Genomic DNA, 12,293 nt, shown 5'->3' with positions numbered 1-12,293 from the left:
CCTTTCCCGTTAATGGCGCGGCGTGGCCGCCATATAGACCAGCCGCAAATCGGTGTCATCGGACGATCTGGGGAAACACGAGAAGCGCTTGGAAATGTGGCTGGGGTGCGCTGACCTTCGGCCCGTGACAAATTGGCTATCGCATTGGTCTAGACGTGATGATGATGAGGATGATGATCACCTGTGCTCCTATGCTCTGTTTTTGACAATTTTTTCTTGTTGTTTTTTGGAAAACCGTGAAGGTTATGATCTTCATAGTCTTCTTCCATTTGACATGCCTTTTAATTTTCATGTCATAAAATGGCTTTGCGCTCGCTGATAGACGCCACCTAACTGACGGTGGACTTTTGGGAAAACATTCTCGCGTTTAGCCTCCATTTTGAGCTATTTTGGGCGGTTTGGGCTCCAAAACGCCACGAGGATGTGTTGCTCATTTGCACATTTGCCTAACTTTTCAAAGTTGCTGAGGTGTAAAGGAGCAGCGGCGCTAACAGCAGCCGCCAGTCTTTTCCCCGCCGGCCCCGTGACGTCACGGCGGCCCGCCCGGGGTTCCCGCTAGGTGTGGACGTGCGCCGGGCCCCCCAGGGATCTGCTGACGAACGCCGTGGTCGCCACCCACCGCCGCTTCCTCTCGGCGTCTTTGGCGCTCGCACGACTTCACCGCGGCGTGACGCGAGCGCAAACGGCCGGCGGTGTCGTGTCGGGGAACGTTAGGGCGCCGACCCTGATTTCTTTTCCGCTCGATACCGACGGCCGGCCGGGCCGCTAACACCTCGTTTAGCCGGTAACGTTTGGGCCGGTTGTCGGCGCCGTGGAGGGTGATGGACCCTGACCCCTCGTAATCCAATCAAGGACACTTGGTTCACCTAAAAGGCGCCACATCTGATTAGCCCGGGCTCGCCATCAAAGGACGGAGAGGATAAATGAGCCGACGGGCGGCCGGCAAATCAAGTCTTCAATCGGGGGCCGGTCGGAGATGACTTTTAATCAGGCTGCCGCCGCCGCCGCCGTCGCGCAGACACAAATAGAGGAAGACAAATGGCCAATGAATAAACCTTCATTTGCTGCGGTGCTAGTAGACAATGTGGCGTGCAACCTAGCAAAACTCCATACTAGATGTGTTTGGGCTTTTATAGTCTTTTATAGGGTGTAATAGTAGCCGTGGTAGTAGGTATAGGAGTAGTACGAGTAGTAGTAGTAATGATATTGGTAATAGTGGTGGTAGTAGTAGCAGTAGTAGTAGTGTTGACTTGGGGAAGGCAGGAAAGGAAAATGAGGGAGTTTAATAAGAGCGCTATTGCGTATGCAAACAAAGGCGGCCTCTCAGACGGAAGGTCGGAGGCACCCGAGCTCAGCGATGGGAAAATGACGCCAGAAAGCGCCGCCACAATCCGCCACAATCCGCCACAATCCGCCACAATCTGCCACAATCCGCCTCTTTTGCTCCCTGCGTACGCCTCGCTTGAGAAGCTCCACAAGTGGCGTAATGAGCGTGACATTTGCCGGCCGCGTCGGTCGTCAGGGAAGAAAAAATAGAAACGCGCGCGGTTTCATTAAAGACCAATATGGGATTATTTTTCTCCTCCGTCGGCACTCGCCGCTTCCCCACAAAGATAGTCGGCCGCAGGTCGAACTTGAGACGGGGACCTCTCGTCAAAAGTGGGCGTGGGCAGACCGGCGGCGGGCTCATTAGCCAAAAGAAGGAAAGGCGGAACCGTTTCAAGTGGGAGGGGTCACAGCTCACGTGAGGTCACACGAGAAAAACGTAAAGAAAATTCAAACGACAGTAAAGTAAGTAGTCATTTGGAGATTGCGCAAGGCTAATTTTAGGCTCCAATGAAAATGCCGCCAAATTGGCTCCAAATTGAATGCAATGCCTTTATTGTCATTATACGAGGACAGTGAGACACGGCCCTTCCCCATAAAGTGCGCACATCAATAAGTAGTCCTAAAAAGCTTTATACACCATAAAAACAAAGTGAGGTAAAAATGCGATGAGAGAAAACGCCGGATACGTGAGCAAATTCTTCTGGCCGATTCAAGCCGGGACAAAAGACGTCATTGCTGCTAATGTGGATCTTTAAGGTGGGGGACGATGCCTTGGTGGGTGTCCACTCCTCCTCCTCCTCCTCCTCCTTCAGGAAAAGAAGAAGAAAAAATGAAGGAGCATCACGGAGACGGTAAACAAGGCCGTTCCCCTTAATTAGCGCTCCTCATGAACCAATTAGGCTCCATCAAGTGATGCTAAATGGAGTGGAATGGAGGGAAATGGAGGGACTCCCACGCACATGCCAGCACGCACACGCGCACACTTGATTGGACAATTTCCCACTCGCTTTGGTCCAGGTCCACAGCGACGATGCCTTGGAATGGAAATGAGCTTGTCGCCGGTATGTAAATGTCCCATCCATTTGAAATGAATGCGATAATGGCCAGATTTGACGGCGGGCCGTTTTCGTTTGGACTTGAAAGGTTAAAAAAATACGCCAGCGAATATCAAACGAGCCAGAGGAGGCCGACGAAGGAACGTCATTAGCCCGGCTTCTTTTTTTTTTTTTTTCCGTCACCCTTTGCTAACCGTTGGCGCGTCGCATGGCTCATAAAAAGAAAAACAAAAGAAGAAAGCAAGTGGCAAAGTCAACAAATCCTCCTAATTGGAGCGCCGCAAGCCAAATAGCCAGTGGACATTTACTACGTATATATATATATTTAGTCACGTGACCTACGAGGGCGCTTAGCTTTATGGGGCCTCCTTTAGGAATCATTTGTTTGCCCGTCAATTTTGTCGCTCATATTTTCTTTTGAAGAATGACCTGGAATTGACTTGTTTTTTTTTTTTATCTTGGCGATTTTTAGCGCGTTTTGCCTCCGTTTATTACGGAAGAAGTCGAATCGTATTTACTAATATATCCACTTTTGAATTTGTTATCATTTTGTTGGTATGACAATGCTGTTGATTGCAAGAACGACGGCTTTCCGATGGTTGGCTGGCCCAAATAGGCCCCTCCCAGTCTTCCGTTGACTTCACTTTGACTCGCTGAAGTTCCCGCCGCGTCGGCGTATTAATCAAGTAATACGCTGGCCCCGTCTGTCAAATTGACAACCTTGAACGGAGGACGGCGAGCGAGCGAGCGAGGGGAGGAAGAGGAAGATGAGGAAGCGGCAGATATATTAGCGCAGACGGGGGCGCCCGAGGCCACCCGTTCCCCGGCACGGGGGGTCGTGGCGGCGGGTGTCTCCGGGGAGATGTCCTTGCCTATTACTTTGCCGCCTCCTGCCCGCCTTGTTTAAAGTCGGCCGGTGGCGCCGGGCCGCGTCAAGCTAATGCGAGGCTCGCGCCGCGACGGCCGGTCGGCCGGCGCTCACCTGCCGGCCCAAGCTGAATTAACCTTAGCGTGTCGCCACCTTTTGCAAAGTCGCCCCGCAGAAACAGCAGCTCACAGCCCACAATGGCTATGTCCGTCTTGTCATAGAACAATTCCACCACGTCGATACGGCCGATATCGGTGGCGATACTCGTCCGAGAATGAAGAATCACCTGCCGTGTGTTGTCAAAATGTACTACTTTAAAAGTGCTCAAATGACATCCCCCAAAAATGACTCTTAAATTGTGAGTATGGCTCTCAAGGAAGCCAATTTGAAAATAGGAATTGTTAATCACTGTGTTAAAAAGATTTCCAAGACTCAAAGACGCCATTTCTAGAGAAATTGTGACCAACGAGTTAAAAAGCAAGTAACCTACGAGAGAGGCATCCCAGAAACGGCATTGCGGCATATCTGCCAAGTCATCTTCCACTACGGCGCCAATCCCTTTACGCCGGCCATATTTACGCGCGTGTCGCCTGACAAGGCCGCTAACCACGTTAACTTTTAATGCCTTCCACGCTAAAAAATGAAAGGCGACTCGCTTCGACAGACCTTGCCTGACTTTTTCATAGCAAATTGATCGCCGCGCTTAAAATCCGACAAAGAAGGTCCCGATGGCTCGCCACGCCAGCGTCTCCGGAGCCGGGGCTAAATTTATGGAACGGCGGGGCCGGATGGTCGGATGGTTGGCGGTTGGCCGGCGGCCGGCCGGCGGCCGGCCGGCAGGTCGGTTGGTCCCTGCGGGGGCCCACGGAGTTCTCCGTCTCGTCCATCATTTGGCGGCTGGAAATAAAAAGAAGAAAAGCAGAAAACACCCCCTGGCGAGGAAAAGGCAAAGAAACACGGCCCCATAAAGGGCGCATTAATGCTGCATGCCGCTGTGATATGCTGCTCATCAATAATGGAGCCCGGCGCGCGCCAGCCTTAAGTACACACGGCGGCAACAACACGCCGCTCGGGGGGCCGACGTAGCCAAACTAGCCGAGTCGGAGCGGGTCAACGTCGCCTGGGATCGCGCCTTTATTGATGGAAGACGCCGTTCCGTGTAAAAACTTTATGGGCTGCGGGTGGGGGGGGATGAAAAAAAATGCTGATCCGGCCTTTGTATCGCCCCCAGGTGGCCGGGAGGTGCAATGCAGGTGATAAAATGGGGGCCCAAAACTCCAGAAAGTAACTCTTGTTACCTCATGAAATAGTTAGCGCTTTTGGGTTGGAACCGTATCTTTTGGCGCATGTCGAGGGTCTCGATTTTCCAAACTCTTGCCAGCAAATAATAGCGAACGTTCTCCACCAATTGAATCCGCCCAAAGAAGTCGGCAAACGCATCGTTAAGTTGCACGTAATTACAAAGAGTCTTTGATTACCCGCGACTAGATGCGGCGCCAAGATGACTCCATCAACGCGGCGGGGGGTTAACGTGGCTTTCGCTTTGCTTGATTGGGGCGACTTTCCGACCTCCCCGCCGACTCGCCGTCATCCTTTTACCCGCGTTTGTTTTCCCGTGCCTTGGTTTTGGCAAAGCATTTGAGTGCTACTTTTCCCAAATTTCCCATCCTTCCGTGCCGACCCCCAAAAGACCCCGTTTCTAAACACTGCCGCGCTACCGTGTGACTTTTAATATTGATAAGAAAAAACCTCCTCCGGAGGCCATGTTTGTTTTTGCGGAAACACAATCACGTCATCCATCATGGGGGACAAAAGGCGGCGAACGCGCACCGGCGTACGAGCCGCCTTTAATAATACCTCAGCCCAATTAAATGTGGCCATTCATCACCCGCCAGGACTGTTGTTGTCTTTTGGATGAATATCATTTTTCATTGGGCGTGGGGTTTGTTTTGCCAGGATGTTAATATCTCCATCCGAAAGGCTTATTAACTCTTTGGTCGCTATTGACGAGGGGGTGGGCGGGGTTCTTCCGCCAACGAGCATACTTTTTTAAAAACGGGAAATGTTCCCTTTTTACACAAGAGCAGATTTTTTAAAAAGATTGTGCCAAAACGAATACGAGGGTCATTTGTTGCAATATTGGCCAGCACTTTGGGCGGCGTGAAAGTTTTGAGAGACGGATGTGTCCTTTTGCGAATAAGAAGCACGTCCGAGTTCTTTCCGCTCCTCTTTTGGATATTAAATTTCTTCATTGTGCGAGCGCGCCATGCTAATGAGGCAGCTAATAAAGGCGCGGAAGTGTTTTGGCCCGTCACGCTAGAGCGGCTCGCCGCGGGGGCCTCGCCGCCGCTTTGTTTTGCCGGGGCTAATCACGCCGTCTCCCAATTCTAATTAGCGAGTCGGCGGAGTGAGCAAAGCAAACGACAGAGACGCTCGCGATGGGCGACGGGCCCACCCTTCCAACCCTTCCAACCCACTGGCATCCACGACGGAAAACAACAACCAGTTTGGCCGGTTCCCAGAACTGACCTTAGATTTCAACCTATTGAAATAAGATTTTGGGACTTTTCCAATTGGACGTCTACGTATCAGAGTCCAGACAAGAAATGAGTTTGTCGGTGCAGCGTCACCCGATAAAGTCCCGTTCGATTCTCCCGTGGATTGTCACAAAGGACGTATTTGGGTTAGAAGATGCCCAAGATCCAAACGGCGGTAGGAAATTCTCCTTAAGCTTCATCTCCTGCCGGGCCATTGTGGGCAGGGGAATTGTGGGAAATTTCCTGCTAAACATATCACTGCGGCAAACAAACGCTGGTCCTGCTGTAAGCTGGTGGACAATGATCACGCTAATCCTGGCTCCTCTAAGAGGCTTTTCTTCTTCTCCTTCCTCCTCAACACCGGGCTTCCATCCTCTTTGCAAAGCACATTTTTTGGGGATGTCTGTCACGGCGAATGAAGTTGGTGACTAAAAACAGGCAAAAAGTCTTGTATTATCCCTCAAAAACCACATTGAGGTCCTCGGGTGATGTCCTGCCCTACAACGGTTTTGCACTCACGTTTCAACCCTGCCCCGACGTTCCCCGGTCTTTTCCCGTCCTCCCCCTCGGAACTCTCCGAACGTAAGAGGAATGGTTGTAGGAAATGATTTTGAACGTGAGATGCGCTTTGTCCCGCCCCCTCCCGGCCAGGCCGAACGGCGCTTATCTCCCGGGCTCACATGGTAGCCATGCTGTAAGTGACTTTAGCGCGTGGCCGAGGTGGCGTGACTTGAAGTGTGCAATTGAAGGTGATTGCGGCTCTCCGCCGTCCCCGTGGCGACTCTCCGCCAATGGCGCGGGTGGCCACGTCCAGTGGCGCGCAAGGACAAAAGCTCCTTAACCACCAGAGGAGCGCTCACGCTTGTTTTTGCCCGTCCTCCACTTCCTTTTGATATCAGGAGAAGGCACTTGTGTTTTCCCGGTGAGCTTTTTATCCCTTGTGTCCGCAACGCAGTGCATTTGAATTCCCCTCCACACGCTTGCTATTGGCTTTTGTCTTCGGTATCCGTTTTTTAGCCTCTTTAGCCCGCTATTTTCCTATTCATCCTATTCTTCTCTTGGTTTTTGACAAATTGGCCCTCCCCAAAACTAGCAGTCCATATTTTTTTTCACCATCCTCCCTCCCCTGTTTTGGTCACGTCGTGGTTCCATTTAAAGAGAAAAACGCTCTTCACGCTCTGGCGTTTCACGGCGGCGCCGGGCGTTGATTTCCACGGCCAATGGATGACGGCGAGATGGGAACGGACCCCCGGGACACGAGACGGAGATGGGCTCCGATAACGATAAGCCGCTTGCTTCAATCCCACTTTGACCATTAAGAGATTAAAGCGGGACGCCAGATGTGCGCTGATATCATCTCGGGCAAAAGTACCAAAGAGACTCCATCAAAGTTTTTCCAGTTTTTTTGGACACGACGTCACGCTTGTTTTCCGCCTTTATCGGCGGCCCACCTCCGATCTCCCTCTTCAAAGGGATTCGGACGGCAAAGGCGGACCGTGGCGTGCGTTCTTGGCCAACGTTCTCGTCAAAAACAAATGAAACGGAAGATTTTTCAACGTCATTTGGCTTCTGCCTTTTACTCCAAGTCGGCTGGAATGGGCTTCGGCACCCCCACCGACCGACCCTGACGCCAGGATTGATGGAGATAGTTTTCCAAGAATGAAGGGGTGTTTTGATTCTTTGCCATCTTTCCACTTGAAGACGGCAGGTGAACTCCAGATGTCGATTGTTTTGGTCAAAAAAAAAAACAAAGCAAACGATTTCGATTTTCGCCGGCTTCTGATCTGGGTGACGTAACGGCTTCCGTCGGCCGCCGTTCCTAAGCCGGGCCGGTGGACCCCGACGGCCCCCACCAGAGACGCCCGGTCACACTTGAAAGGGGGTGCCATTTAACGCTGGGGTGAATTCTCCAAGTTTCTTCTTCTTCTCTTTTGCCGTGAGAGCGGGCCTCTGCTAAATGAGGTCGAAAGGCTTTCGTGGAATATGAATGGTCTCTTTTGCATCCATTGAAAGAGGGCGCATCAAAGATCAAGTCACTTTCAAATGCAGCTCCACTTCATCACCAATACGTACGCAACTTGCGTCAAAACATTTACATTGGGATTATAGCCGCACTTTATTAGGCTTTGCTTCATTTTCTTGGATTTGGCCTGTTGCAATCCCCGTTTTCTCCGCCCGTCGTCTTTTCATCTGTTTGGGATATCGCTAGTGATATATAGTCCAAACATCCGGAGAAACCCCGAAAATGACGGAAAGCGCACATTGGGTTCAACGTGTAAGCCAGCCCATTTCTTTTTTTTGCCATAGTAAGTGGGAGCAAAATGCAGCGTTGATGCAGCATTTTTTTTTGCTGTCAGAGTGGAAGTGCGGCGCCTTGCTTGTTGGTTCTGTCAGAAGTTTTGCAGTCGCAGTAATTGCCGTCCACTTGGTGAAGAGCTCTCAACACCACGGCGGCGGCCGACGTGTCCAGTCCAACAAATTCTGTCTCTTTTGCCCGGCAGCTCTGCCTAATGAGTCCTCCTCCACGCCAACCGGCGGGGGGTTTGGCTCCCGTCACGAGCCGAGCAACGCCGTTTTAAAGGCTCCATGATGCAAAGGCGGAAATCCAACCCAGATGCAAGTCACGTGGCAAATGTTTAGATCCACTTTCTGTTTTTATGGAACTCCTTCACTAGAACAGGGATGGGTCCTGCCTGGCGACCAGTCGAGGGTGTAGGCTCTAGCACCCCGCTGATGAAAATGAATGAAGAACTCTTTGGGTCAACTGACAATTGGCCGAGGACAGCAACTTGAATGTGCCACCTGGGAGTTTCGGCCCGGTCCGATTCTACTTGATTATATCCCTGAAGAAGTTGGAGCCAAAAGTGTGGATGAGGGACAGAGGAGGAAAGACAGCGGTGTCCCGAGACACTGACACACAAAAGATAACACAGGGACGGACCTATGAAATATCCAGTGGTAAATCCATGAAAACAAACGTCCGGGGGTAATCAAAATATCAATTCTTTGCCCATTTGGTGACTTTTGAAGCACGTCGGCATGAATAATCATGGCGTCTCTCTCTCTCTCTCTTTATTCTTGCTCTCTCTCTTCCGTGATGAGCTTGAAAGCGAGCGGTCCACAAAAGGACGCCGTTCAGCACGCACGCTTTCGCATTTCCATGACAAAAGCGGCAGGAACATGGCACGCAATTACCGTCTGTGGACCGAGGCGGCGATAACAAATCTCATTTCCGCCATGTTTGTCGGCCCGCCGGCCGCTTGTCGGCGTAAACACAGAAAAAAATTTGTCCGGACGATAAGGGGACCACGACGCTCTTTAGACGGCCCTCAAGTGGCGGCGGGCTGGGACACTTTGCTTGAGGGTCAAACGAGGACAAGCTTACAAAAATGCCATAGAAACAAAAACACTCGTGTTTTGCTCCAATAGCCACGTACACAAAAGCACTATCAATACATTCGTTTTCCGAACCGCTTATCCTCACGAGGGTCACGGAGCCTATCCCAACCGACTTTGGGGACGCCCTGAATCGGCGGCTAGCCGATAGCAGGGCACAGGTAGACCATAGGACAACCCATCATCGCTAGGATTAGCTCATTTAGAGCTAGCCTAGCATGCATGTTTTGTCGGAATAGGGAGGGATCGACGTCGTCCGTATTGACGGCTCAGCGCTTTGAGATGTCCTCCCGCGAGGACTTTTGCGTCCTTGATGAGGCGGCGGGGACGTAAATCACACGTAAAAATGCCAACGCCGCGTTGTCGGAGGCGTACGATGACAATGTTGCCGTGGCGGGCTTTTCATTTTGGACACGGCGACGATAGCAGGTCGGATGGGCCGTGTTGACTTGTGACTTTGACTTTTGAAGGTGAGCGTCCATCTTGCCGGGATGTTTAACGAGGCGACATCTGCTCCGCCGGGGCGCCGTCATCACGCTCCCTCTTTTTTATTTGGCGGCGCTCATCGTGGCGCGTGGGCGGAGGCCACACCTGTTGTCGCGTTAACGGCCCGTTTGCGCAAAGCACACGGTCCTTTTTATGTCGGCTGCTGAAAAAAGCGCCAGTCATCAGTTATAATTCCCATCTGCGGCCTAACGGTGATCGGTCGCGGACTCGATGGCGACTGTGGATCAATGACCATTCAAAAGGAAGAAAATATAACGTATATTGGAAGAGTTTGAGTTGAGTTGTTTGCAGATGTTTTTCAATTGCTGCAGTTTTTCTGCTAACCTTTGAAAGCCATTTTGGTGTACGAATGAGATGTTTGGTCAAAATGCTTCCAGAGCCTTTTTTTGGGGACTTTGGCGTCCGGAGAACTCTCCCTGACCTTTGCCTTCTTCCCCACTTTTCAAATCCAGACTCCAAACAGATCTTCTTCCACTATTTCATCCATCTTGATCTTCACTTGCGTTCCTTTCCCAGTTTATCATTCTAGTCATTGATCTTACGTAGGATTGTTGTACGATGCTCTCTGGGTCCCAATCCCATCTTAAAAGCCGGACATCCATGGGACCGCCGTTGGTAGCTTTGCTGGCGATAAACGGCGCCGTTTTCATAATGCCACTTTGCCGCTTTTAATGTGGCGTATTTACACTGCCGATGCGGGGGTTTAATGTAGATGAGCAAGGAGACGGCGATTAAGAATGTTTACGACGCGTGGGGGGTTTGGGTGGGGTGGTCTTGTATGGGCCTGGAGCTACACAACAACATGTGGCAAGTGAGCCCTGAATCACTTGTGCCGTAAAAAAAGCATCAAAACACCTCCGTGTTGCTCTTCGCAGTACTTTACAATAACCACTCTGGCTTTTTTTTCATCGTAGAAATGATTCCATTAATTGGATTTTATTTTTTTGAAATGTCACCGGGAAGAAAAAGAAAGGGCAGCAGTTTAGTGTTTAGTGTTTGGCACGTCTGCCTGGCCGTTCCATCCGCAAAAATCCCAATTTGCCATGCGATCATCGAGGGATTACTGTCCATTTTATTTTAAACTTGAAGTAATGTTGTTTCTCTGGGTTACGAAGAGTTCAAGTTTTGTTTTTGGTCTTGTTTGTTTTGTTGGTCAAAAGTGCAATCCGTTAAGCTGTCTTTCTATTGTCAGCTGTGCAAACTGTGTCCGGCGTGCGTCTCTGCTAGCAATCAACGCCATTTGCTTTCCAAAGACCTTTTGAAATTTCCATTCTGGGCGCAGGTGACTCAAAAGAGGAAGCGCACTGCTCAATCTTTGCGCCGCTGACATTCTCAACGTTGACGATGACAATTCGTCACCGAGTCGAAGGCTTTCCAACGTGTTTTTATTTTTTAGGGTGCCATTTTGTGCTCATTAGAAGATGGGCTGGACTTTTTCCCGGCCGCTTGCGAGCGGATCGATGAAAATCATCCCGGTCCTCATCCGTCAATATTGAATCCGGGCCGGGGGAAAAAAAAGAAGTCTTTTCCGCCGCCGTCGCCGTGGCGATACGAGAGTGTGTTTACGCCGGCAGGTAAACACATTGGTCTGGCTCGCGCCCATGACGGAAAATCACCGAAATAAAAAGGACGCCATAGTTGATCGTCGGTGGCGGACAATAAAGTCCAGACGTCCGCTCAAATGTGGCCGCAAATATTTGTCTTGGCTAAAAAATGACTGCTATGTCAAGGGAATGGCCACTTTGACCCGAAATGGCCACTTTTACCGTCTAGGCTTCAAGTTCAAGTGGCTTCAGAAATTGTCAAAAAGGCCCTTCAGTTTGGGTAGACTGGACCAAAAACAGAAAAGTGTCAGACTCGGCTATCTTTTGAGGCGTAGCTTCTCCAGACTTGTTTTGTGGGTCTGCTCGTGATTGACAGGCCGGCCAGGCTTCGAGTTGCTAGCTTCAACTAGCTTCTGGGTTTGAATTTACTCCAAAATGTCCTAGGACATTTTCAGTTGGGCTACAAAAGCCCGTAAACGCAACACCGTCAGACTTTGGTGTCTTTGCTTCTCAAGGCTTTTTTTGGGGAGGATTCAAGTGGGTAAGTGACACAGACTCTTTGTCAAGTGCTTCCCTTTAGATAGAAAGCTGTGGAAATGGCAGCCGGAACTCGCACAAATGTCTTTTCCGTCTTTTCCGTCTTCTCCGTCTGTCACCGGAGTGACACACGAACCCGGGCGACTCCCCGTGGAGGAGCTCCACAATTCCGTCCCATTTTGGAGAATGTTGAGAAGATTGGACACAACCATTTTTGTGCTCGGCGGGGGTCGACACGGATGGAAGCCCTGATGAGGTGAAGTAGGGGGTGACGCTGGAGGGGGGAGCCGGATGTCAGACTTTGGACTGATGGTTGGGGGGGGGGGGGGGGGGGCATACAATTGTTTTTGCAAAATTTGACTTTGGTGATGAAAAAAACCTGTCAGTGCCGTGAGAGCGCTAAGTAGCAGCTTTCTTAAACAGACCTTTTTGACATTATGAAAAGTTTTGATGGGCGATGACGACATCCCGAGTTGACCAAAGCCAAAGTCAACCTTGGATTCGAACTTCCGACCGCAAG

The sequence above is a fragment of the Stigmatopora nigra genome, chromosome 12, assembly GCF_051989575.1.
Source record: "Stigmatopora nigra isolate UIUO_SnigA chromosome 12, RoL_Snig_1.1, whole genome shotgun sequence".
NCBI lineage: Eukaryota > Metazoa > Chordata > Actinopteri > Syngnathiformes > Syngnathidae > Stigmatopora > Stigmatopora nigra.
The sequence above is the reverse complement of the archived record's forward strand: the minus strand, read 5'-3'. Positions refer to the sequence as shown.